General features: G+C 44.0%; 1 protein-coding gene across 1 annotated transcript in view; it reads left to right on the top strand.

The window, feature by feature from the left end:
* Cacna2d3 (calcium voltage-gated channel auxiliary subunit alpha2delta 3) overlaps window positions 1-25390 on the top strand; it is an 827473-nt gene that overhangs the window by 159660 nt on the left and 642423 nt on the right. The gene's annotated exons all lie outside the window — the stretch shown is intronic.

Consider the following 25390-nt stretch of genomic DNA (forward strand, 5'->3'; position numbering starts at 1 on the left):
AAAGAAAAGAAAGACACCCCCACCCCCCAAAAAAATAAAACTCAATGAGATAATGAAATTTAAGGAGAGTTTAGTGAAAATCAAGATCTGATCCTTTTCAGTTGTCCTGAAGCCCTGTTTAAGACCCTCTACCTGAACAGGTAGACCAGTTGTCCTGTGTGTATGTCAGCCCCTGTTCTCCCATCATGCCACAGGTGAAAGGCTCCTTAGTTGGTATCTTGCCATTAGGTGCAATGGCCACCCAGCCCATACTGGGAAGCTAGGGCTGATGTCAAGGAAGAAGAGGAGTAGGTGGTGAAAATATATGGAGGGTCAGCCACAGAAGCCATGATGATGGTTGTAGTTTGGTGTTTTGAGGGAAAAGGAGGTATTAGGACGGTGGAAACAAAACCCAGGGCTTAGGGGTGAAAGAAATGGGGAGACAGGATGCTGAAATTTTTTTCCTTTGTGTATTTCTGACAATGATTGACATAGAGGTTCTAATTTGCTGATTCTCTTTCAGGAATACTTGTCTTTAAGTCTATCTCTAGTTGAGGATCAGACTAAGATGGCTGCACTTGACAGGCTTGCTCTCTGATGCTTGTGTTGTGATGTTTTTAACTTGGAACCAGGGTTGATTAACTGTGTCCCACAGGTCCACTCCCCACTTTCAAGTCAGGGATCTAACTCTTTTGTTGATGCCGTATTACCTGAACTGTGACTCATGTCACAGAAGCATCCGATAAAGATGAAGACCTGGTGTACCATCCTGCCTTCACACTACGTCCTGAAAATCCTGGTCCAGGGAGGGACCCCCATCCTGCCCTGCAAGACTGTGCTGCTGCCATTTTGAAAACTTCTGATCTTTCCTTACTGTTTAAAAACACACTGCTGTGGACAGCCCAGCCACCCAGCTGACGAGAATCAATTTAGCATTCCTCATTGTACATGGATCCTGGGAAGATATCTAATTCTGTGCTATAAATGGACTTGTTTCCTCCTTCCCCAAAGCTCTGCTCCTCCTCTGGGAGCCTCCAGCGATGAGGAGATTGGTTGTGTCACTTTGATGACTCACTTAATTTCCAGTCTCACAAGTGGAATGCACAAGTACAAGGCTGAGGTGCAGATTCTAAGTAGCTGAAATGCCCAGAGTCATTTCAGTGACACCTCTGGGCCACCAATGGCAGGCAGGTGGATGGTGGTGACCTTCCCTGTGTGTGCATGAGTGTGGCCCAAACTGAAAGGTCTTCCTGTTCTGCACACCCAATAGGGCTGGGTGATTTCCCCAGGGACCAGGGAGTTATTCAGTATTGGAATCCTGACAAGCTTTGACTGGACTGTGCCCTGTCCAGAGATGACCTTGGCTGTGCTCAGAGTGCACTTTGTGAATGGAGCTCTCACATAGTGCCTGGATTTTCCAGAATTTTCCTTCTCTGCCTCCAAAAGAACTCTGTTGACTACCGAAGAAACCTGACTCAGTTGTAACAACTTGAACTCTGTCTGGGTCCTCCTTTCTCATACTGAGGCTAAAGCTTTGGGTGGATGCTTTTATCTAGTGACCAGTGGGCTGTGGTTGTGGCCTGGGTATGTGTGGGATTGTTTGTTGTGGCTTTGCCCAGCCCCCACAGCATGATTTTTATATGAAGCAAATGTTCCCTACATTTTCGGTCCAAATGAGGTGGAATTTTTTTTTGTATGTTTGTTTTGATAGAGTATCCAGAATTTTCCTTTTATCTTTCATGGGGAGCTGAGGGTGGGGCTCCTTGATGGGTAGCTCTGGCTGGCTTGGAACTAGCTGTGTGGACACATCAGGCCTTGAACTTGCAGTGATTCTCTTGCCTCTGCCTCTCAAGTGCTGAAATAACAGGTGTGCACTCCCGTGTCCAACATGCATTTTAAAGTAACTCTTTGCTATTTATTTATTTAAGGAATGTTTTGTATTTTGAAAATTTACACACAAAGTATTAGATTTCATTATGTCATTTTTGAACAAAGTATGTTTTAGTCGAGTCTCCTTCCCTGACGTCTTCACCATGGCTACCTATGACGCCCCTTCACCCTACCCTTGTAAGCCACCCTACAGCCTCAGCCTCTTTCGTGTCCCACGGACTAGTACTAGCTGCATAGTGTTTCAGGGAAAATTTCTGATTGCAAAGGCAGAACTGGCATGTCCAACCTTCAGATACTGTGAAAAGACACCATCACTTACAGTGACTGGGCATAAGAAACATGCTGTTCATCTCAAAACAGCAAAAGCAGAGAGAGTTTGTAACATTTTAAGTAACTGATGATATTGTATTTGGTAAGCCTTGTTCATAGCTATCCTAAGCACAGGTCAGACATGTCTGGGTGGAACCAGTGAAGAGAATTGTTATTCAGGCAATCCATATTTATGGAGCACTCGTGAGACTGGGAGCCTTGTTGGTGTTCATCAGGGATGAAAACTCAAGAATTCTCATGTTCATGACTGAGCCTACTGAATAAATGAAGGAGAGCAAAGGGTGAAATTCCAGTGAGCACTGCACTGAGAGAATTGGGGGTTATGGGGTGGGCCTCACTTAGGAGGTGACCTTGGAGCTAAGCAGATGCCTTGTAGCAATCTGATCCTGCCTGCTGGCCGCTTCCATAGGCAGCTACTCCTGGTTCTCAGCCATAACAACTGACGCCTTTATCTGTTTCTGCTCTTTCTACCTCCTGCCCTCTATCAGCACCCTGAGCCTCATCCTCTTATTGCTGCTCACCCTTGCCTGTCTTTGCTGACTGCTCTTCAGCTTTTGTGTCTCAGCCTAGGCACCTCTTTCTCTGGAAGGACCCTGAGACCCTCAGGTTGAGATGAATATCATTCCCTAAAACTGGCCTCACAGCCCCAGCCCTTTCCTTAGCACACACTTGAACATTGCTTTCTTGGCTTTTTTCTAACTTCTTAAGGCTCTGAGTGCCCAGAGGCCAGGGCCAAGGTTGTCTTGCTCCACCCTCTGTCTTTGGCATACACTATTGTGACCAGTTCGGTAGGTTTTAATTGATTGGGTGCCTATGGGAATGAACATTGAATGAGTCTGGCTCCTACACTATATGGAATTGAGGTACTGCTGGCTACAGGAAGCTTGATAGTATATGCAGGTAAGTCATTCATCCTGTTGGGTGTATGGGCAATACAGATGAAAATAGTGTAAAGAACTCTGGCCCTCCCCTGGCTTGGTTAAAACAAGAAGGCATCATTGTATTATCGGTAGATTGGTGCACATTCTTCCAATTTTATATCCAGGTAGCCAAACCCCACAAGACTTCCTGCTTGCCTGGATTGGAACAGGTGAGCGATGTATACAGGAAACATGGGACCCTTACCCACCATCTCAGTGTCACTGTGGTCCGTGAACGGGGGGAAAGCAGGCTCTCGGGAGAGGAGGCAGATCCCAGAGTCTGCTCAGACGTGACAGATCTGTAATGAGGCAATCCTTCATTCTTCAAACTGCTGAGCAAGAACAACTCACATAGATGTGTGCCTGTGGCGGTCACATGGGAGCCTTGCACACCTCAGAGGACTTGTGGCAGGTCCAGTCCATGCACTGATGTTTTATTGATGGCTGCACCACTGCACAGATTGTCAGTGAGGAGAAATGAGGGATGTTGTGTTGTGCAGCCTGTGAGGAGGGAAGCCAAGCCTGGATCCACAGTGATTCTTGGAGAATAGATGGTCAGTCCTGGTATTCTTATGAGACCCTTTAGTGGGAGCTGTATACCACACTGCCTTAAAGTGAGCTAAGGGCGTACAGCAAACAGAATAGAGCGGAGGCTTCCTTCTCCGTGTTATGTACATTAGTCATTGCTGACTGACTTTTAGCTTTTACAATATTCAAAAGGATTACCAGAGTGGCCTCAGAGCATCAAAGTATGACTAATAAAAGCGAGGGTGACAGAAAACTACTTAATGACATATAAAGCCTTTTATTACATATGGAAAAGCATCACATAAAATAGCATCCACAGAACAATTCTGATTTTTAGAAGAAAATGTGTATGTTCAACTTAGTGCAAAAAATGCCAACCATATAACACCCTGATCTTAAAGTCATGCTTTTTGTTGTTATTAGGAGTGGTGCGTGGTGGAATTACCGCTGTGTTTTTCATTTTGAATATGTGCAGTACTTTTTGTAATGGATAATAGCTTTTTGCACTAAACTGATATAGAAAGTTAGGCTTTGGAGTTGTGTAAATGCAAGCTTTTCTTTTACTATTTTTTAAGATTGAGTTGGTGTGTTCATAGCCCTCTGGATAATAGACATTGGGTAAGGGACAAAGCATGAGGTAGGCAGAGCAGTGGTACCAACATAGACCTGGAGAATACGGTGTGGATCATTCCAGGTCTCTGAGGCCTTCACAGCAAGTGGTCACTGACAGCTGTGGAGTAAAGTATGGCAGTCTAGAGTCTTCATGTTAATATCACGAACATTTCTAGAACTCTAGAGTGACCCAGGTAGAGACATGACTGTGCTGGGGAGCATTGCTGTCTCCACCGTTCTACAATAACCACTCCTTGGGCTGTGCCCTGGGTGTACAGTGTTCACTCACAGTGTGATGAGATCCATATTAAATGTGGAGTGTATTGTAAATTGTGCTAAGTGTTACATAGGAAAAAACCTCACTAGGGTGCAGCATGAACGAGTCAAAGACACCACTTGGTCTAGGAATGGGCTCTCTAAAGACGAGAGGAGTGCAGACGGCAAGTTTTAGGGTTTCCCAGCCATCCACCATGGCGGTTGTTGCCCGCACCGCAAACCTGAGCAGGGTGTAACAGCCAGCACTGTTCGTGCTCATTACCAAAGCCCAGGATCAAACAGATCACAGGAAGCAATGTGCTGCGAAACAGATCTGTATTTCGGAGAGTGAATTTACTTTTTGATGAAGCAGGTTTCGTATCCAAAATTGTGGCTTGAGTGACAGTAAAGTCATCATTACTTTAGAAGGGGTGGCAGGAAAGAAAGACGCTGATTTGGGCATGGAGCTGGCATGACTTAGCAATGTGATTATAATTATAGCCTGTGCATTGTGTAATCTGAGGGAGCAGCAGTTTTGTCCAAAAAGAACTAATAGGGAAGGTGGAGAGGTTTCAAAAGAAATGCCTGTCCATAATCCTAGCTGGCGTACCCACTGTTCACTGTCCAGGGGAGAGCTCTGCCTTCTCTGGAGACAGAATTCTTCGTCTACACAGCAAGGGCTAGGCTGTGAGGGTGCCCACGCCACAGCTGGTTGCCTTTGGTGCTGGTCAGTGTTTTTCATCACAGAATATTAACTAAAAAGTGGGATTCTGGGCTCTTTTCTCTGAATGTTAAACAGGAGAGAAAGAGAGAGACACTTAACAGGTAAATGTTTTGAGTTTAGTTGCAAACAATGAGAACGATTCAGTTCATTGGGTACTGAGAGTGAAAGAAAGAGATCGCCTTTGTGGCTTCCTCCATGTAGCTGGCTTCACATTGCTGGCTTTACTGGGTAAGGAAGAGTCAGTGTCATCTGAGAGCAAGTGTTGTGTGTGAGAGTGATTCCTCCAATGAGGACTCATCTCTGGTGACTTATTCCCATTGGACCACCCTATCCTGCACAAACTGAACATGGCAGGATTGCTTTTGATTTTCTGACACCAAGGGTGTGTCTCTATATAGTTAAATCCAACTGTATTCCCAGAGGAAGGGGATGCTTTTTAAAAAAATATTTAGTTTTATTTTTCATATACTATATTTTTGATCATATTCTTTTCATTCTCCTATCTATTCCCTGATCCTTTCTATCTCTCTACCCACCCAACTTTATATTCTCTCTGTGTGTATTAAAATAATTTAAAAAACAACAAAACAAAAATAAAAACAGACAAACTAAAAAGAAAAGCAATAAGACAAAAAAACAATAAAAAGCACACACACACACACACACACACACACACACAACCAAAACAAAACACCCCCCCACACACACACAAAAAAAAAAAAAAACCAAAAAAATTCCCGTGGAGTTTGTTTTGTGTTGGCCAGCTGCTCTTGGACATGGAGCCTGGCCTGGCTTGTAGTCGATTGCTGTAGTGACATTCTTTTGGAGAAAACTGGTTGACCTTTCCCCAGCAGGTACCCACTAAAAATAGTTTCTTGGGTAGGGATGGGACTTTGTGTCCAGTTATCATTCTCAGTGCTGGGAATTGTCTGGTTTGACCCTGTTCAGATCTTGCTCATGATGTCGTGGTCTCTGTGAGTTAATAAGTGTATCAATTGTTGTGTCTGTAAGACTGTTTCCTTGGAGTCATGAGGTATATGTCCCCATAGATGCCTGCTGGAGGAGGGGTTCTTTTAAATTGCTAACATCTCTATATAACCTGTGCCAATGTTAGGGTTTTGTTTTTGTTTTTATGCTTGTTGATGGATATATACAATATATGTGCATTTATCTTCAGGAAAAGTTAGATGAAGGGTGTGGGGGAATTCTACTTGTTCTGTAACTTTTGTATAAACCTAGAATTATTTCTTTTTTATTAAGAAATTTTTTATTCATTTTACATACCAATCACAGATCCCCCTCTTCTCTCTTCCCACCCCTCTAGCCTTCCCCCACCCTCCCCCACCCCCCATTCCCTCCTACAAGAAGGTAAGGCCTCCCATGGGGAGTCAGCATAGCCTGGTACATTCGGTAAAGGCAGGTCAAAGCCCCTCCCCTTTGCCTCAAGGCTGTTCAAGGTATCCCACCATAGGTAGTGGGCTCCAAAAAGCCAGCTCATGCACCAGGGATGGATCCTGATCCTACTGCCAGGGGGCCCCTTAAGCAGATCAAGCTACACAACTGTCTCACTTATGCAGAGGGCCTAGTCCAGTCCTGTGGAGGCTCCTCGTTGGTCTAAAGTTCATGAGTTCCCACTAGCTTGGTTTGGTTGTCTCTGTTGGTTTCCCATTATGATCTTGATGCCCCTTGCTCTAGAATCCCTCTTCCTTCTCTTCAACTGGACTTCTGGAGCTTGGCCTGGTGTTTAGCTGTGGATCTCTGCATCTGCTTCCATCAATTATTGGAGAAAGGCTCTATGATGACAGTTAGTGTATTCACTGATCTGATTACTGGGGTAAGCCAGTTCAGGCACCCTCTCCACTATTAAGCTGGGGTCATCCTTGTGGATTCATGGGAACTTTCCTAGCACCCAGTTTCTCACTATCCCCATAATGTCTCCCTCTATCATGGTATCTCTTTCATTGCTCTCCCACTCAATCCATGTTCCAGCTCGACCATCTCATACTCTTATGTTCTCATTCCCCCATCCCCTACCCTCCATTGCCCACCCCTCATCCCCAGTTTACTCATGGAGATCTCATCTATTCCCCTTCCCAGGGCGATCCATGTGTCCCTCCTTGGGTCCTCTTGTTAGCTAGCTTCTCTGGAGCTGTGGGTTGTAGTCTGGTTATCTTTTGCTTTGCATCTAGTATCCATTTATGAGTGAGTACATACCATGTTTGTCCTTCTGAGGCTGGGTTACCTCATTCAGGATGATATTTTCTAGATTCATCCATTTGCCTGCAAATTTCATGATGTCATTGTTTTTTACTGCTGAGTAGTACTCCATTGTGTATATGTACCACATTTTCTTAATCCATTCTTCGTTTGAGGGGCATCTAGGTTGTTTCCAGGATCTGGCTGTTACAAATAATGCTGCCATTAACATAGTTAAGCATGTATCCTTGTGGGTATGATTGAGCGTTCCTTGTGTATATGCCCAAGAGTGGTATAGCTGGGTCTTGAGGAAGATTGATTCCCAATTTTCTGAGAAACCACTAGAATTATTTCTATATAGATAAACTGAAGTCATAGTTTTCTTCATTTTAAAGTTGGTATAGGGCATATTCTGAGCAGTAAACATTAATATCTTGATAGACAAGAGTTAGATATAATAGTGATATGTAAAAATAAGATGTATGAAATGAGTTAGATCGGAAGAGATCACTTCTGGTTCTGGTGCTTCCCACAGAACCAGCCATCACATTGCTGGTGTCCTTAATTTTCCTGAAATGAGACCCAGAGGAGGATATTTACTGTAGCCCTGCTTGTAAGAGAGGGTGATGTTCTAAATGAAGAGATTGCTTCTGTAGATAATGGTTCTTCAATTCGCTGGAACACTGGACAGCAGTCACGGGGTCAGGATACAATGGATTTGCCTCCATTGTTGCTGTTATTATTGTTATTAATTGTTGCTCTTTTGCTATGTAGCCCAGGCTGCCCTGGAACTGGTGACCCTCTTCCTTCAGTCTCTTGAGTGCTGGGATTATAGCAGTTACTAGTAGTACTCTTGATATATGGGGAAAAAACCCCAGATCTTAAAAGAGTATATGAGGAAATTGTGTATAGACCATGCACAGAGGAATAGAAAACATAGTGATAAGACATAGTAAGTCCCTGTCTCAAAAACACATAAAATGAAATAAAACATTGTGCTGGGTGGCGGCAGTGGTGGCGGCGGCGGCGGCGCATGCCTTTAATCTCAGCACTGGGGAGGCAGACCCAGGTGAATCTCTGTGAGTTCAAGGCCAGCCTGGTCTATAGAGCGAGATCCAGGACAGGCACCAAAACTACACAGAGAAACCCTGTCTTGAAAGCAAACAAACAAACAAACAAACCCTTGTAATAACCTATATGTTAAAAGACAAGTTCAAATTGGTTTGAGGGCTATAATTGATCTTTGTTTGTGTTTTATTTATGTCAATTTCCTGCTTTACTGGCAACTAGTATTACCTGTTTAAAGAAGAAAAAAGCCGTTGTTCTCACCCTCACTACACAAATTTAAAATCAGCTGCAGGTACATTTAATGTCCTATTTCTCAGGTGGGTAAGGAAAATGGTGTGTTCGTGTGTAAGCTTGTGTCAATGCTGCTCTTAGAAATTACTGTTGAGGTTCCTCTTTCCGGAAACACTAGCCTTTTGTCTGTTCCTTTGACTTCCGTTCTTCTGAAAGCCCAAGTCGCAGTTCAGAACCCCGTGCCACGTTTTTGCCATTGATGTTTTGTGGCATTATTTGCATGTGTGATCTTCTCAAAGACATTGCTGGCGAGCAGTAATTCCTGTACACGTGTAAGTGTGCCATTGCCCGTTGCCCAGGACAGAACCAGGTGTAACAGCTGATTTCCTCATAGCTGTGTCTCCCTGTGTATATTGCCCACTTGACGTGGCTTTGTGTTAGGTTTCCAAAATTTCCGAAATCATAAGCTGTGCACTGTTCTTAAAGTGTGGGTGGACAGCTGGAGATAGTTGCTCAAGGGAAGGAGAATGCAGGACATGCTCACAAAATAGTGTCTTAGGAAGGAGCGAATCCATGTGTCCATCCACACCTTTGTCCATCCATCCATCATCACTCGACTATAAAGCTCCTGTTATGAGTAGGATATTGTGCTAGAAGTAGAGGAACATGAGACATCCCAGAAAGACTGAGCACATGGGTAATTAATGAAGCAAAGTAGGTGTATGCCTGAACATTAAAGTTTTTAAAAAGAACTGGCTTCACGGGGAGACTCCGAATAGACCTTATTACATAGCCAGTTTAGTAGGGGAGAGAATGCTCTTTTTACAGTTGCTGGTGTAGCTGCAGAGCCGTATGGAGAAGAATCTGAGCCTCATACAACATGCAAAAGCTAACTCTAAACCCTAAATGTTACTCCAAAGGTTACATGTACCACTTAATAGCGTAAAACTCTTAGAAGAAAGCACAGATTTGAATCTTTATGACCTTGGACATGGCAGTAGATTCTTAGACATGAGAGCAAAAGCATAAAAAACAAAGTAGAAAAGAGTTAATTTGTTATATTGGTCTTCACCAAAATTAAAACCTTTTGTTGCTGCAAAAACCACTGTCAAGGAAAGGGAAAGAAGCCTGGGTGGTAGTGACATATGACTTTAATCCCAACACTCAGGAGGCAGAGCCAGGCAGATCTCTGTGAGTTGGAGGCCAGCCTGGTCTACAGAGTGAGATCCAGAACAGGCATCAAAACTACACAGAGAAACCCTGTCTGAAAAACCAAAAAAGAAAAAAAAAAAGAAAGAAAAGGGAAAGAGGTCTAGAGAGATGGCTCAATGGTTAAGGGCACTTGCTTTGCTGTGCTTGAAGGGACCTGGGTTCAATTCCCAGCACCCACATGGTGGCTCACAATTGTCTGTGATTCCAGTTCTACAGAATCTGATGGACTCTCTAGGTACCAGGCACTCATGTAGTGCACAGACACACATGCAGGCAAAACACTCATACTCATAAAGTAAAATTAAGAAAACAATAGTAAAAAGATACTTTACAATATGGAAAATAGTTAAAAATCACATTTATATATATAAATATGATAAAGGGCTTATATCTAGAATATATGGAGGATTCTTACAAGCAAATAATGAAAAGAAAAACTTAAAAATGGGTAAATGAGCAGCATGAACATTTTCCCAAAGAAGATAGATAAATGGCTAGTAAACACATAAAAAGATGCCTCAGTTCATTTGCTCTCCAGAAAATATAAATCAAAATCACATTGAGGGCTGCAGTATTCTCAGTAGATAAAGGTGCTTGCTGCCAAGGGTGACGATATCCGTGGTTCCCACATGGTTGAAAGAGCGAACCAACTTCACCCTTTCCCTCTGATCTCCTCTTCTCTAAGTATATACAATCTCTCTCTCCCTCCCTCCCTCCCACACTCTTAATTAAATGTAGTTTTTTTTTTTTTTTTTTTGTTTTTTGAGACAGGGTTTCTCTGTGTAGCTTTGCGCCTTTCCTGGGACTCACTTGGTCGTCCAGGCTGGCCTCGAACTCACAGAGATCCGCCTGGCTCTGCCTCCCGAGTGCTGGGATTAAAGGCGTGCGCCACCGCCTAAAAACCGTACTGTGATATGCCACCCCACACCCCACCCATAGCATAATTATAAACAGAAAGCTAGATAATAGATGTCGGCAAAGATGGGAGAAATGAGAAGCCTCATACATTGCTGGCAGGAATATCAATGATAAATCGCTAAGGTAAACAGTTGGATAAAACATCAAAAAGTTAAAAATAGAATCCCTAAATGACTCAGTGACTTCAGTTGTAAGTATCCAGTCAAAAGGAGTCAAAGAAAGGACTCAAAGCAACATTGGCACAGCAGTGTTCTTCGTGACATTAGTCAGAACAGGCAAGAAGTAGGAACAGCTCAGGTACCCCTCAACACGTGAAGAGTCAAACATGGTAAATGTGTTCAAGGGATATTATTCCACAGTTACCACGTGGATGAACCTTGAAATGCTGTGTCAAGTGAAACAAACATCATAGGATTCTTCTTGTATGGAGTAGCTAGTGGAGGCGATGCCTTAGAGACAGCAGAGAGATGGGATGGTGTTGAATGGCAGTGGAGTTTCAATTTGGGATGATGAAAACTTTCCAGAAGAAGTCATGGTTGTACAACGTGGTGAGCAAAAATTAGTGACATAAAATGGCATGCTTGGAGTGGCTGGAGTAGAATATTTCCTGCCAGGCACATTTTACCACAGTGAAGATAATGTATGAACTCAAGACTGGATTGAGAAGAAGAATCTTATTCACAAACATTTTGACACTGTTTCATTTTACGTCCTGTGGGAAGATAGTTTCGTCACCTTTATTTTCTAATGAAATTGTGAACTGCTGACGTGACTCTGTGTAGTAGTTACTTTTCTGTTGATGAGATTAAAATGCCACGATAAAGGCAATTTAAGGAAGAAAGACTTTATTTGGCTTACATTTCTAGAGGGATAGGAGTCCATAACGGAAGGGAGGGGGTATGGCATCAGAAGTGGGCATGGTGTAATGCAGGAAGCTGAGCACTCACACCTTGACCTGTAATCACAACACGGAAGAGAGTAAACTGAAAGTCGGGGGAGGCTTTAACCTCTTAAGTCCACCCCCAGTAATGTGCTTCCTCAGGCAAGGCCACACCTCCCAAACCTCCCCAAACAGGTCCACCAACTGAGGACCCTATGAGGGATGTTTCTCACTTGAATCGCTACACTCTTCTAACATTAAACAGATTTCAAAGCTCCCCCCCTCTCAGATATGTTAGTTTGAACTAATTGGTGCTGGAAAGCCCAAGATGTCTGTAAAATATATAATCTTCAACCTCCTCATCTTATATGAACGTTAACTCAAAATGGATCATCAACCCCAATTAAAAAATGCAGAACCATAATATTTCTAGGAAAACAACAACAACAAACAAACCACAAGAGAAAATTTGTGATCATGAATCAGGCATAAAAGTTCTTAAACTTGACACTGAAATCTGATCCTTTAAAAGATAAACTAAACAAACTTACAATTGTTTGTACTGTATATGAAATTCTAAACGGTCTTAGTAAATAAGAAACACAGAGCCAAATACAGAGTTAAAGTCTAAGAGATCAGAGCAAGAGCCACGACTCCCTTTAGCTTACCATTCACTGCCGTCACTTCCCCTGAGAGAGAGACCTTTCTGTGGCCTGTCTTTTTATTGTCTTTCTGTTCTGCCTTCTCATTGGCTCTAAACCCAACCACATGACTTCCTCATCACTGCCTGTCTATACAGACCTCCAGGTCTCTATGGTTGGTACTGAGATTAAAGGCATGTGTCATCATGCTTGGCTGTGTCCTTGAACACACTGAGACTCTGCCTGCCATGTGATCGGATTAAGGGCGTGTGCTACCACTGCCAGACTTCTGCTTAATGGCTATGACCTCTGATCTCCAGGCAACCTGATTTATTAACATACAAATAAAAAATCACATTTCAGCACAAATAAAATATCACCATATTGAACATTTAAGTTTGCTTTTCATATGGCACTATTCAGAACATGGCAAGACAAGAACAGACTAGGGAGAAGCAGGAACTATTTGCCAGTCTATGGCACCGGAACTGTATCTAGACCATGTAAAAGAATGTTTGAAACCCAAGAACAAGAAAACGAGCAACACAGTTGCAGTTACTTCTTTTCTGTTGCTGGAATCCCAGCTGACAGCGACACTCACGGGAGGAAGGGCTTTGGTTGGTTGGTTGTTTTGATTTTGATTATGATCCCAGAGGGTTAGAGGCCATCAGGGTGGGGGGAAACCTTGTAACAGGCGGGGTGTGCAATGTGGCAGGAGCAGGCGGTTGGCTGATGACAGTGTCTGGGCACTCAGGAAGTAGACAGAGAATAGGAAATGGGGTCAGGCTGTAAAACCTCAACTCCCACCCTCAGTGACCAACTTCCTCCAATAAGGCTCTGCCTCCTAAAGGTTCCGTAACCTCCATCAAACACGTGGGCCTATGCGGTACATTTCACATTCAAACCACAACAGTTAAAGTTGGATGATCTTTGAACAGACATTCTACCAGAGATGTACAAATGGCAAATATGTCCAAGAAAATGTGTTAAACATCATCAGTCATCAAGAAAACACATGGCAGTTGCATAGGGAGACATAACTATAAATCTATGAAAATGTCCAATATTCAGAACCCCTAATATTGGATGTTGAGAGAGGCTGCAGAACAAATAGAATGATCATCTATTGCTGTGAATTTATGTCACCCCTTTGAGAAATAGTTTGACAATATCTTAGAAGTTGAATGCATACCCAAGCATATCTAGCCATTTCGCTTTGAGGTGTGTATTCAAAACAAATACAAGTTATGTGCACTGAACTATCTATATCTGAGTGGTTGCATTAGCTGATTTGTAACAGCCTAAAACTGAGGCCAGCTCAAATACCTTTCAAGTAGGACAAACAGTGGTACATCCATGTATTGGAATGCTGTTTAGTAATATAAAGGAGCGTGTTGTTGGCATATGCAGAAACATGGCTGACTCAGATGCAGCACACCAGGTAAAATAAATTGGACTAAAAATACCAAACGTTATGTTTTATGTATATAGCATCAAGGAGAGGGTAATGATTAGAGGCTAAATAGATTGCCTATTTGTGCCTGGTGATGTGTGCCCTGGGTTAGGAAGGAGGAGGCACATTTAAAGAGTCCTTACAAAACCATGCAGGGTGACAAGGGCTCTGATGGGGACCATGGCAGTCTTAAGAGAGCATGGTGATCCAGGGGTGCTCTCCTCAGGCTAGGGAGGTCATCAGGACTTGTGGAGAAGCAGAGCAGATCTCACTTTCGGGGGACAGCTAGGTGAGGGGAACTTGGGGATGGAGAGGTGAGGAGGACCTTGGGGATGGGGAACTTTCACTGCAGAGGCTTCAAGTCTCCCTCCTAGAACTCACGAAATGACTGGACTCTGATGGGTGGAGTTCAGCAGGGCTAGAGCATGAGAGCATGATGGATGTCGATGGACAGGGGTGGAAACGTTGGCCAGTGCAGGTGGAGGAGGTCTCCCGGGCTGTGTCCAGTTTTGTCTAGTCTCAGAAAGGCGTGCACCTTAGGGTAGCTTTGCGAGTGGCTGCCAGTGAGGACTCAGGCAGGCAGCACTGAGAAGATGTTTAGTTGTTGGGGTAAGGGTGTGACCTGGACTTGGCTGTCAGAATGCATAGAAGTCAACAGATGGCAGCGAATTCTGGAGAAGCAACTCCCAGATCTTCTCCAGGGAGTTTCTTTTGCTTTCTGTCTCTCATTGCTCCTTTTAATTCACTTTCACGGATGCCTCCATGCAGTGCTTTCTTGGGGAGACACAGTTAGGCTTGCTGCTTTCTCATTTCTTGCCTTTGGCCCCTCACACAAACCCTCATTCTCTTAGGGAGGGCATTTTACTGCCACAAGATGAATGGCTTTGGCCACGGGCAGTTCTGCATCTCCCAGGATAACATTTGTCTTTATTTTAAACCATCAACACAGCCTTTAAGTGAGAACAGGGATCTGTGCACGCTCTCCTCCACCGTGTTTTCCAATTGCTCACATTATCCTCTAATGACGGGATGTGTGCTTGAGATGATGCAGAGGCCACTGGACTGCAGAGCAGTCATTAGCTTCCCCTCAAAAATGAAAAGAGAGGCTGCCATTTGAATAATGATCCCTGGCTGTTTTCTTTGTTCACGGGCCATTTCCTTAATTAGGTTTCAAGCTTCATCTCTCTTGTTTTTAACTAAAAAAGCCAACAGAGAGAGAGAGAGAGAGAGAGAGAGAGAGAGAGAGAGAGAGAGAGAGAGAGAGAGAATTGTATTGTGGAGGAAAAGAGAGAAATGTATTCCATGCAAAATAAAGGACACATAAGTAAAATAGGAGTGTAGTGGACACCCCATTGGTGTTTTGGGTGGATCTGACCTCTTTGGAGGGACCTTTCTACAGACTCTGGGGAATACCTCTTCCACTTCCCAAATAGAATTTTCTATTCATTTACTTGCATGTATGTATGGGTGTATGGTGTGGTACGGGTATGCTATGTGTGCATATTCTTACTTGTGTGTAGGTGCTTGTGCATGTGTGTGTGTACGTTATTGCACATGGGTGTGCAGGCCTTAGACTGACATTGGCAGACTTTGTTGATCACTTTCTGCACTCTTTATTATGGCAAGGTCTCCCAGTTGAACCCAGAGCTTACCTCTTTGGTGAAGCTGGCCGGCTGGCTTTGGCGATACCTGTTTCCGCCTTCCCAGAGTTGGAATTGTAGGCAAGCCACTGTGAGTTGGCTTTTATAGGGTCCTGGAATCCACACTCTGGTTCTCATGCTTGTATGGCCAATGCTTCACCCGCCGAGCTGTGTCTCCAGCCCCCCCTCCCCCGTTACAGATTTTTATTTAGGTGCCAGAATTTATCTTTCTTCCAGCCTACCTTGGAATGGCCACAGTCCCTTGTCTCTCATACATGCATGGTTATGAGGGGGATAGCTTGTGTTTCAATTTTGCCCAGTTATGAACCAACTCTGGGCTTTTGGGATTCTATGTGGCCATGCTGGCCTTTGGTAAACTGAAGGTGACAATTGTGCCTCCTTCCCTGGATTGTCATGGGGTTAAACCACTTTGTTTTATGAGGAGCCCTTGGATCAGTGTTCAGGCAGGGCAGATGCTCAGTGAGCTCAAGGCTCTGCTGAGCGGCCATTATTGCTAGCATTATTAGCCCCTGGGGGGAAGGTTAAGGCTGTGCAGTATTGTGATTTCATAAACCAGGCTATGGCGAAGGGAAGCCAGTAGCCCTATTGGAGCCATAAATTTCCGAGAATGCTGACAACCTCATTTATTTTTCCCCAGAATATCATGTTTTCTCACCTGTTGTTTTTAACCTGGGAGCAATTTGAGATGCTGAGGATGGTATCAGAGCAGAGTGGGAGTCAGCTGAGTATGGCGAGAATCAACTCAGAGTACAGACTAAGGCCTTGGTTCGTGACCAGCCACTTTTTCAAATGGGCTGTTTTATGTAATAACCAATGTTGGATTTTTTTTTTTTTTTGAGATGGGGTCTTGTAATACAGCCCTGCCTGACCTGGAACTTGCTATATAGACCAAGATGGCTTCAAACTTCCAGTAATTCTCCTGCCTCCCAAATGCTGGTATTACTGGTGTGAATCATTATGTTTGGCTTCCAAAGCCAGATGTTAATAATTTTTTAAAAAGTAGACAAGCAGCGGCACCACCCAGCACCTGGGCAGCAACCAGTCTTTATTTCGTCAATGAATTGCCCCCTCCCCCACATGTCCAAACGCCCCTGCAGTGGTGATACAGAAAGGGAACCCACAGACCTCTCTCCGTAAATCAAGTTGTGGTTTATGGATCAATAGCCTTGGTATCACTTAGGAACTAGAGGTACCAAAGTCTGTAGCCTCATCCAGAACTGACATCAGAACCTGCATTTGGACACTCCTCCTTCCTATCAGATTAAAGTAAGCCAGGTTCTGTGATGATTCACTGCCAACCAGAAGATGGACCAATAACACTAAGTACCAGTGAGGTTGGCCCAAGTCTCAGAGACCCCAGGGAATGAGAGGATTTCCTGTACTTGGTGATCCTTGACCTGGATATTGACAAAGGAGAGATTGGCTGGGGAGAGTGAGGCAGATAGGGACTTCAAAGAGAAAAAGTTGGGTGAAAAAAAATCAAATCCAAAACAAAACAAATCAAACAAAAACAAAAAAACAAAGTAGCAAAATAATTTGACCGGCCTTGACTTCTGTCCATGGGGTATTGAGGTTTCCTGAGCTCAGCATTCATATCCCGCCTGTGCTGGAACTCTGGTACAGGTCAACCATCTTCACAATGAGTGTATTCAACTTTAGGTTTGTTTCTTGGGCTTAATAAAAATGGGCTTGGCATCTGAGCCTAGCTGGATGCTCTGCCACTTCTAAGAGACACTGGGATCTGTCACAGCCTCCACGGGTCTTTGTGTTCATTTGTGACAGGGAATTTTGCTACTCCTCTAGCTCGTTGGGAAAGTTTGGTTCGTTTGTAGACTCCTGGGATTCATACTTGTTATCCTTCAAATATGTGGCCCCACCCTTAATAAAGATCAGTGCCTTACTACTAAACGAAAATGTAGCCGATGGGGAGAGCCCAGGCTCACTCCTGCTTCTGGCCTAGGACTGGGCGGCAGCATCAAGACCTGGGAGAACTCTAGTGTCACTCTATGATCCCTGCCCTCAGGTTTACAAGGACAGTGATTGCCTAGGTGACCTATACCATTGCTTTCTTTTTTTAACCTATTATGTAGTCAAGGATAACTTTGAACCTCTGATCCTCCTGCCTCCACCTTGTAAATGCTGGGGTTATATATGTGTGCCACCACACCCCACACCAGCTTTATGCAGTGCTGGGGTCTAACCCAGGGTCTTGTGTGTGCACTCAACCAACAGAGCTATGTCCCTAAATACTGCCTTTTAAAGTTACTTTCCACTTTCTGTTTCTGAGGTTTCAGGGTTTTTTTCTTTTGATTCCCCCTTTTATTTTCCTAGTTAATTCTTTGTAGTCTACCACTGTGTTTAAGGAACGATACATGGATGAAAGGAAGTACCATGATAACTAGGAAATGGGAAGCCTAAGGAAGCGCCCCTTAACCAGAGCCCATAGCATGCAAAACAAATGTAAGCAAAGGCAGATAAATGCAGGGCTTGTTTATTAAGGGCAATTCACCTTGAATTCAGAAAAAGGAACTTTTTCAAAAAACGGATTAGTGACAAGATTTGCCAAGAGTCCCCCAGGGACAGAGGATTAACAAAAGGAGACGTTATAGAATGAGATTGAAGTGAATTAACAAATCGATTTTCTGTAAGGGTTAGAAGACACAAGATTTATTTGGAAGATAAATATTTGGTAATTGAAACCTGCAAGTGTTTTGTTGCTGCTTCTTGCCTGGTGATGTTTCTCCATCATGGGGAGGATCTCAGGGCTGATGAACATGGCGTGGTGTAGATCCTACACAAAGGGTACTATCCCCTCCTTTTTTCTCCCTTTCAACATTCAATGCACTTTTTTTGTACTCTACTGATTCAAAGGATTTCCCCTCCTCTAATCAAAGATGTTAGTTTAGAACTTAATAAGAATAATTTGCAGCCAGGGCTAAGATCATTCCTTTTCACCAGGGAAGTTCTTTCTTTCAATAGGAGCCTTGGGCTAGCTCTTTGCTCATCCCACCCTTACTGTCCTGCATTTCCTCTGGATCCTGTCTTGTCTATTGACAGTGAACATGGCAGATTACCTGATGGACAGACATGATATGAGATGTGATGCCCTGTCAGCAGGTGGAACCCTTGAGGTGGGATGTGCCATAGGTAGTCCCTGTCATGTGACCCCTTCTCTGAATTTCCTATATCTGACCCTTTTAGAGGATGTTGGGTTGGATTGTTTGACTCATTAACTTACAAAGGCTTATTGATTTTTCTGATAATCTCTATGATTTCTTTGTCTTTAGGATATAGTCTGCTGCTTAGAGGAGAAGGGTGGGGTATTGTCAGTCCCTGACATGACTCTGAACTCTCTTACTGTTAGTTAGTTTTTTTTTTAATTTATATAAAAGATTTTCTAGTCATTTTACATATCCACCATGGATTCCCCTGTCCTCCCTCCTCCCACCCCCAGCCTTCCCCCACAATCCACCCCCCATTCCCACCTCCTCCAAGGCAAGATCTCCCCTGGAGAGTCAGCCCAGCCTGGTACATTCAATTGAGGCAGGTCCAGTCCCCTCCTCCCTGCACCAAGGCTGAGCAAAGTGTCTCAGCATAGGCCCTAGGTTCCAAAAAGCCAGCTCATGCACCAAGGACAGGTTCTGGTTCCAATGCCTGGGGGCCTCTTAAACAGTTCAAGCTAATCACCTGTCTCACTTATCCAGAGGGCCTGGTCCAGTTCCATGGGGGCTCCTCAGCTACTGGTTCACAGTTCATGTGTTTCCGCTGGTTTGGCTATTTGTCCCTGTGCTTTTTCCAGTCATGGTCTCAATATCTCTTGCTCATATGATCCCTCCTCTCTTTTGTTGATTGGACTCCTGGAGCTCCACCTGGGGCTTGGCCGTGGATCTCTGCATCTGCTTCCATCAGTCACTGGATGTGAGTTCTAAATGACAGTTAGGGTGTTCGGCCATCCGATCACCAGAGTAGGTCAGCTCAGGCTGTCTCTCGACCATTGCTTTTAGTTTTCACTCGAGCCTCTTCCCCTGCTTTCCCTTCTTTCCTTCCATTCATATGGTAAATGAATTTCTAATTATATATTTGACTTTCAACTATTCTGCTTTCAGGGAATACATAAGGCCTAAAATACCACTGTTAACAGTTCTTATTCGCCCTCCCTCTCTCCCTCCCTCCCTCCATCTCTCCCTCCCTCCCTCCCTCCCCCCCTCTGTGTGTGTGTGTGTGTTTTTTTTGGGGGGAGCGCAGATCACATCTGGTGGCCAGAAGACAACCTCAGATATTTATCGTGAGCCGCCTTCTTCCTTGCATTTCAGACAGGACCTTTCGTTGGCCTAGAATTTTGCCACATGGGCCCAGCTAACCCTCCCAGCAGCTTCCGGAGACTTACCTCTCTCCTCTTGTCATCTCACCATTGCCAGACTCACAGGAGTTTACCACCACGTCCAGCTTTTAACATGTGTTCTGGGGAGCCTAACTCAAATCCTCACAGTTATAAGGGAAGTGTCTTATCCATTGGGTCAAAACCCTAGCCCCCAACTCTTACTTTTGAGTCAGTTGGGTGAATGGATTCCTTTAAGATGAGTTAAATTGGGCCTTTAGGTGCTAGCTTGCCTACTTGGGCTATAGACTGAGTTCAAGGTCACTTTGAGAGACCTTGCCTCAAAATAAAAAAATGGCTGGGGAATATATTAATAGCTTAAGTGGTACAACATCTGTCTAGGATGTATAAGGCCCTTGGGTTCTCTCTCTCTCTCTCTCTCTCTCTCTCTCTCTCTCTCTCTCTCTCTCTCTCTCTCTCTCTAAGTTGCAATCATTTAGTAGAATGTAGGAAAAGGGAAAAGGTTTTTTTTTAATATAAGAAATTAATATTATTAAAATTGCAAAGGTATTATCATTATCAGTTAGTATTTCCAAATAAAAATTGGTCTATTTACCCATTGAAACAGTCCCTTCTAGTTTTGTTGCCAGGATTCAGTTCATCTTGCTCCACAATATAAAACATGCACACATGAGACCACGAACACACACACACACACACACACACACTTGTGCTACAGTTCTTTGTGGGCTACAGGGGAAGTAGAGTTGATGACTCACTTGGTGACGTATTGCTTTTATATCAACACATATCTAGACAAGATGAATCATGGCTTACACAAGCATATGTCTCCCACCTGGACCATTGTTCAAACATCATCATGTAGATTTGAAGTACATTGCAGAATATGCAATGTAACAGAAGAAAGCATTTCTCTGAAACAGAACTGCAAAAGCCAATAAAGGAAAGACAGAGACAGCATTATGCAGTCCTTATTTCTCGTTTTGGATTCCTGACTTAGCCTCTACTAGCTCGCATGATTTTTTTTTTTTAACACCAAGCCCAGATTTACTGAAATCCTTACTATCGTATTTAATTTCATAAGAAATCTGGGCATTTGAGCAACACATTTTCCTCTTACTGGTAACTCCTTGCAATTGAGGCTTCTAAAGCCTTGTGATTTTTTTTTTCTGTCAGGAATAATTCTATCAACTCTCAGGTGCAGTAAAATTGAGACGTGGCCTCCAGGGCTCTTACTTCTCAGTGAGAGCATAAGAGATGGGAGGTTTAGAAATGGCTGAGATGGTTCAGAAATCTGCTTTAAAACCATCTTTTGTTTGTGGTGTGGGCTTTCCACCTTCCTTTTAGAGTATTTGAAGGTGACGTTTTAGCTGAGTGAATTTCTTAGTACTTACTGGGCATCCACAAAATAATTCATGAAGGCCTCAGGACAAAATGGAGCCAAATATGGTGGCTCATGCATGGGTGTGTGGGTGTGTTGATGCCTGCCATGGTACATGTGGAGGTCAGAGGAAGTCTTTTGGCGATTGGTTTTTGCATTCTGTCATTTGGGTCTTGGGGATTGTCCTGAGGTGGTCAGCCTTGGCAGCAAGCACTTTTACCCCTGGAGCTGCCTTGCAGGCCCCCTTCCTCTAATTATTGATTTCCTGCTTATTTTTTCTAGAATGTTCACCAAAGGTATCCCCACAGCTGAGCATGCATCCCCACAGCTAAGCATGCATCCTTTGCATATCCATACTCGTCTCCTAACAGCCTGTGAGCAGCTGGAAATGCTCAACATAGGGCTACTTTTCACAAATTCTGATTGGATATGGGGAGATGTGAGCAAACCTCCATTCACTCCAGCAGGGGCATGGATGGCAGACGAAAGAAACCATTCCATCCAAATGTAGCTTGGTGAACCAGAGTTAACTGGATCATTTTCCCCCCACGGGAGCCTGGGTGATTCAAAGGTGGATCTATCACTGAACAGCCCAGTGTACCATGGGCAATAACTCATGAAAGCTGTATTCAGGAGCTCCCTGTGCAATTTTCAGGCATCTCCACTGGAGAGTCCCTCCTGCCCAGTGATTGTCTGCTGTTTATGTAACTTGAGGGATGGACCTAGTGAATCTTGTAACTTTCTGAGCTGCCTGAGGATTGTGAAGCACTTTTGTCTTGTTCAATCCTATGAGTCTTCTCCCTCCCTCAAGTTGGAAGTAGATGTGTACCAGGGGGAAACTATGCCCAGATTCCAGTAACTGATGGATTATGACGTCAGTCTCTCACAATGGCCCGTTCCTCTTTTTTTCCTCTCTCAGCTTACCTCCTCCATCCAGTCATGCACATACAGTTCTTTGGACCATGGTATCCTTTCTGCAGTCCTCTCACTTTGCTCTCTGTAGTTGGAAGTTTTCCTATGTCCTGCCTGGTCCTGTGGCCGCTCAGACCCAAATAAACAGAGGCTTATATTATTTTTAAACTATGGCCATGGCAGGCTTCTTGCTAGCTAGCTCTTATATCTTAAATTAACCCATTTCTATAAATCTATACTTTGCCATGTGTCTTGTGGCTGATCGGTACCTTTACGTCTTGCTTCTCCTGGTGGTGGCTAGCAGCATCCGCCCCACTCTTCTTTCTTCTCTCCTATTTCCCTTGGATTTTCCCTGCCTGGCTCTATCCTGCCCTGCCATAGGCCAATGTCGCTTTATTTATCAACCATCAGAGCAACACATATTCACAGCGTACAGAAAGACATCCCACAGCAGCTTCCTGTTCGGTCACTGTTGCTCTCAGTTATTTCTGCTTTCCCTGTGGTCCTCCCGGTGTGTGGGGTAGACACATAGACTGCGTGCTCCCTCCAGTATCTCCCTTGCCATTTCCTCCTCTGCCTCTCGACCCATCCTGGAGTCTCTGCAGTGAGAGGAGTTCCTCGGAGAAAGCACTGGGTCTCTCTCCTTTGTTGATGTCATAGCTAGAGGAATTTGGCACTGGATACAATGACATGTGTGTTCTGTGAATTTATTTGGTTAATGACTCCCTTTTAGATTGTTGGGTGACATCTGGCCCTTAACAGGTATTTAATAAATGTTTGTTGAATAAGAGGATAGGAGGCTGGTCTGTGGCTCTACTGACCTTGCGAATGCATGGGTAAAAGGGACGGTTTTCTTGGAATTCAGATGAATGTGTTGCTCGGCTTTGTTGAAGAGTTCCTTGTTCTACTAAATGAGTGCATGTAGGAAATTCCTGGGACCATTTTGAAAGCACAGTTTCCACAGCGGAGCATGTTCACATCTAAGTGTAGAATGTACAACTAGACTCTTTGCAGTATGCTGACCCATAGGAAATTTCAAAGCATGGCTCTGAAGCCCAGGGTGTTCATTCAGAGAGGCCCGGACTTCTCACTTATCAAGAGTGCTGTCAATCTCCAGAGCTGTCTGGAGAAGGCAGTGATGTGAGAAAACACTTCACAGGAATCCTGGCTCATAGGCTCTGCTACTATTAGCTGCTATCATGATAGACTGGGTGACTGGTTGGGTGCACCTGCTCTGTGTTGGCATGGGACTGCGAAGAGAGGACAGCTGCCTTTGTGGTGAGACCTGCTGCTGCCCTGAAGCTAGTGCCACACTGGAGGTCACTGGCAGGCATTGGTTGTAGAGGGCTCAGGGGATGGTGGAGGCCCCAGGTCTTGTAGTAGTGGTCAGTACACACTAGAGATGAACATTGGAAATTTGAGGTTCCAGGTTTGAAGATGACCAGTGACAAACAGTGACAAAGCAAGGTGGGAAGGGTTCTAGCATGCATGTCCCATGTATATCCATGGAGTGTGGGACTGGATATATTTTAGCCTGAGAAAAAGGTGACCTGAATAGCCGATGTTGCTAAGTACCTCTTTAACCACTTGACACATAGAAATTCGTTGAACTTCCTCAGCAACCCTGTCAGATAATTGTAGTCATCATTCCCACTTTTCGGATGAGAAACTGAGTCAGAGGCTGCCTGTGACACCATCTCCAAGAACTCACAGAGAGCCAGTGAAGTGACTGGGGTCCCATTCAGAACCTCTGTGCCCTAAGCTCTCAGTGGAGGAGGCCTCCATCTTCCTCTTGAACAACTGCAAGGCAGAATAAGACTTGCCTCTGTGATGAGTGGGTCTGTACCCTGGCAGTATAAGGACAGGTGGTATAGCAGCTCAGAGAGTCCATGTTTCCATGCTAGGGTTGTCCAGCAATGGGAGAGTGTCCTTAATAGATGGCAAAACCCTCTCCGTGCAAGAGCACAGGGCTCACTTCCTTGATCGGGGTGCTTTGGGCAGAACTTTGGTTTTTGGAGAGACATTGCTGCCTTGAGGGCCATCAAGATTTATATTCTTGGCATTCCTTATGGAAATTAATTCTCTATCCTGGCTTCTCTCCACCCCTGCTTCTTGGTTTATTCGAGTCTGTGCTGCAGGTAAGTGCCCTGCATCATGGAGAGTTGTCAGTGGTACACCTGACCTCCACATCTGACTTGACAAGTGTTTCCTCAGCTCCCCAGTTCTGAAAACCCACCATGTCACCAGAGGTTGCCAAGGGTTGCTGCAGGACCAAGTGATGCCTGGCTGAGAGCAGCTGCTTTTTAATGTCCCTTTCCTCTTCCTTAAGAAGCCCACAGCATATTGCCTCAACCATCCTGCTCCTAGGGAATAGTGGTTCGGGGTGAGGGGCCTTGGGCTGTCAGGCCTCAGACATTCTCCATCTTTATTTTGGTGGGTAAGAGGGTGAAGATTTTTGTTACTTAACTTCTGTAAGAAACTATTTTAAAGCAGTCTGTATCTATCTATCTATCTATCTATCTATCTATCTATCTATCTATCTATATATATATATATATAAAATCTGATATTAAAAATAACCTTTTATAGTGCTATAAACTAAGGGATACGGTTTGGGAAGCAGGGGTAAAGTTTTTTCTTTTCTTCCTTCTCTGTTTTCTTATATTTGCCATCTGTCTATTTTCCCTATAGTAAGCATGGTTTGTTTATATAATACAAGGGAACATGTCTCATTTTACCTTCAAAGTTTTTAGGAAGATTCTTCAGGAGGTCAGGATGGGGCCCCTGAGCCAGCTTGCCTGTATGGGAGGCCTTCCCATACCTTCTATTTATCTCTCTCTCAGACTTTATTTTTCCCAGTTTGAAAATGATGCTCACACAACGAATTTAGAAAACAAAACCAAACCAAAAGTTTTCAAATTCTGCTGCATACCCAGCCTCACTGTGAACAGAATTTCACTGTAGCCTCAAGCTTTATCTTTTTACATGGCTTTAATTTTCAACACAATCTGCTTGTAAAATATGTATCTTAATGTAGTTTCATATACTCACTTCTGTGATAGCACACAGTTGTATAGACATTGGTTGAGCCTCTTTTTTTTGGATATGGTAAGTGGTAGTCTGGGACAAAGGCCAGGGTTGTTTGATGAGCTGTTTAATTAATGTCCCTTGCATACACCTGAGTCTGTCACACTCCTCTTAGTACATTTATTACATTTTATATCAGTTATTAGTACATTTCTTTGAATTTGACACTTTAT

The sequence above is a fragment of the Peromyscus eremicus genome, chromosome 9 (assembly GCF_949786415.1).
Source record: "Peromyscus eremicus chromosome 9, PerEre_H2_v1, whole genome shotgun sequence".
In the NCBI taxonomy this organism is placed as follows: domain Eukaryota; kingdom Metazoa; phylum Chordata; class Mammalia; order Rodentia; family Cricetidae; genus Peromyscus; species Peromyscus eremicus.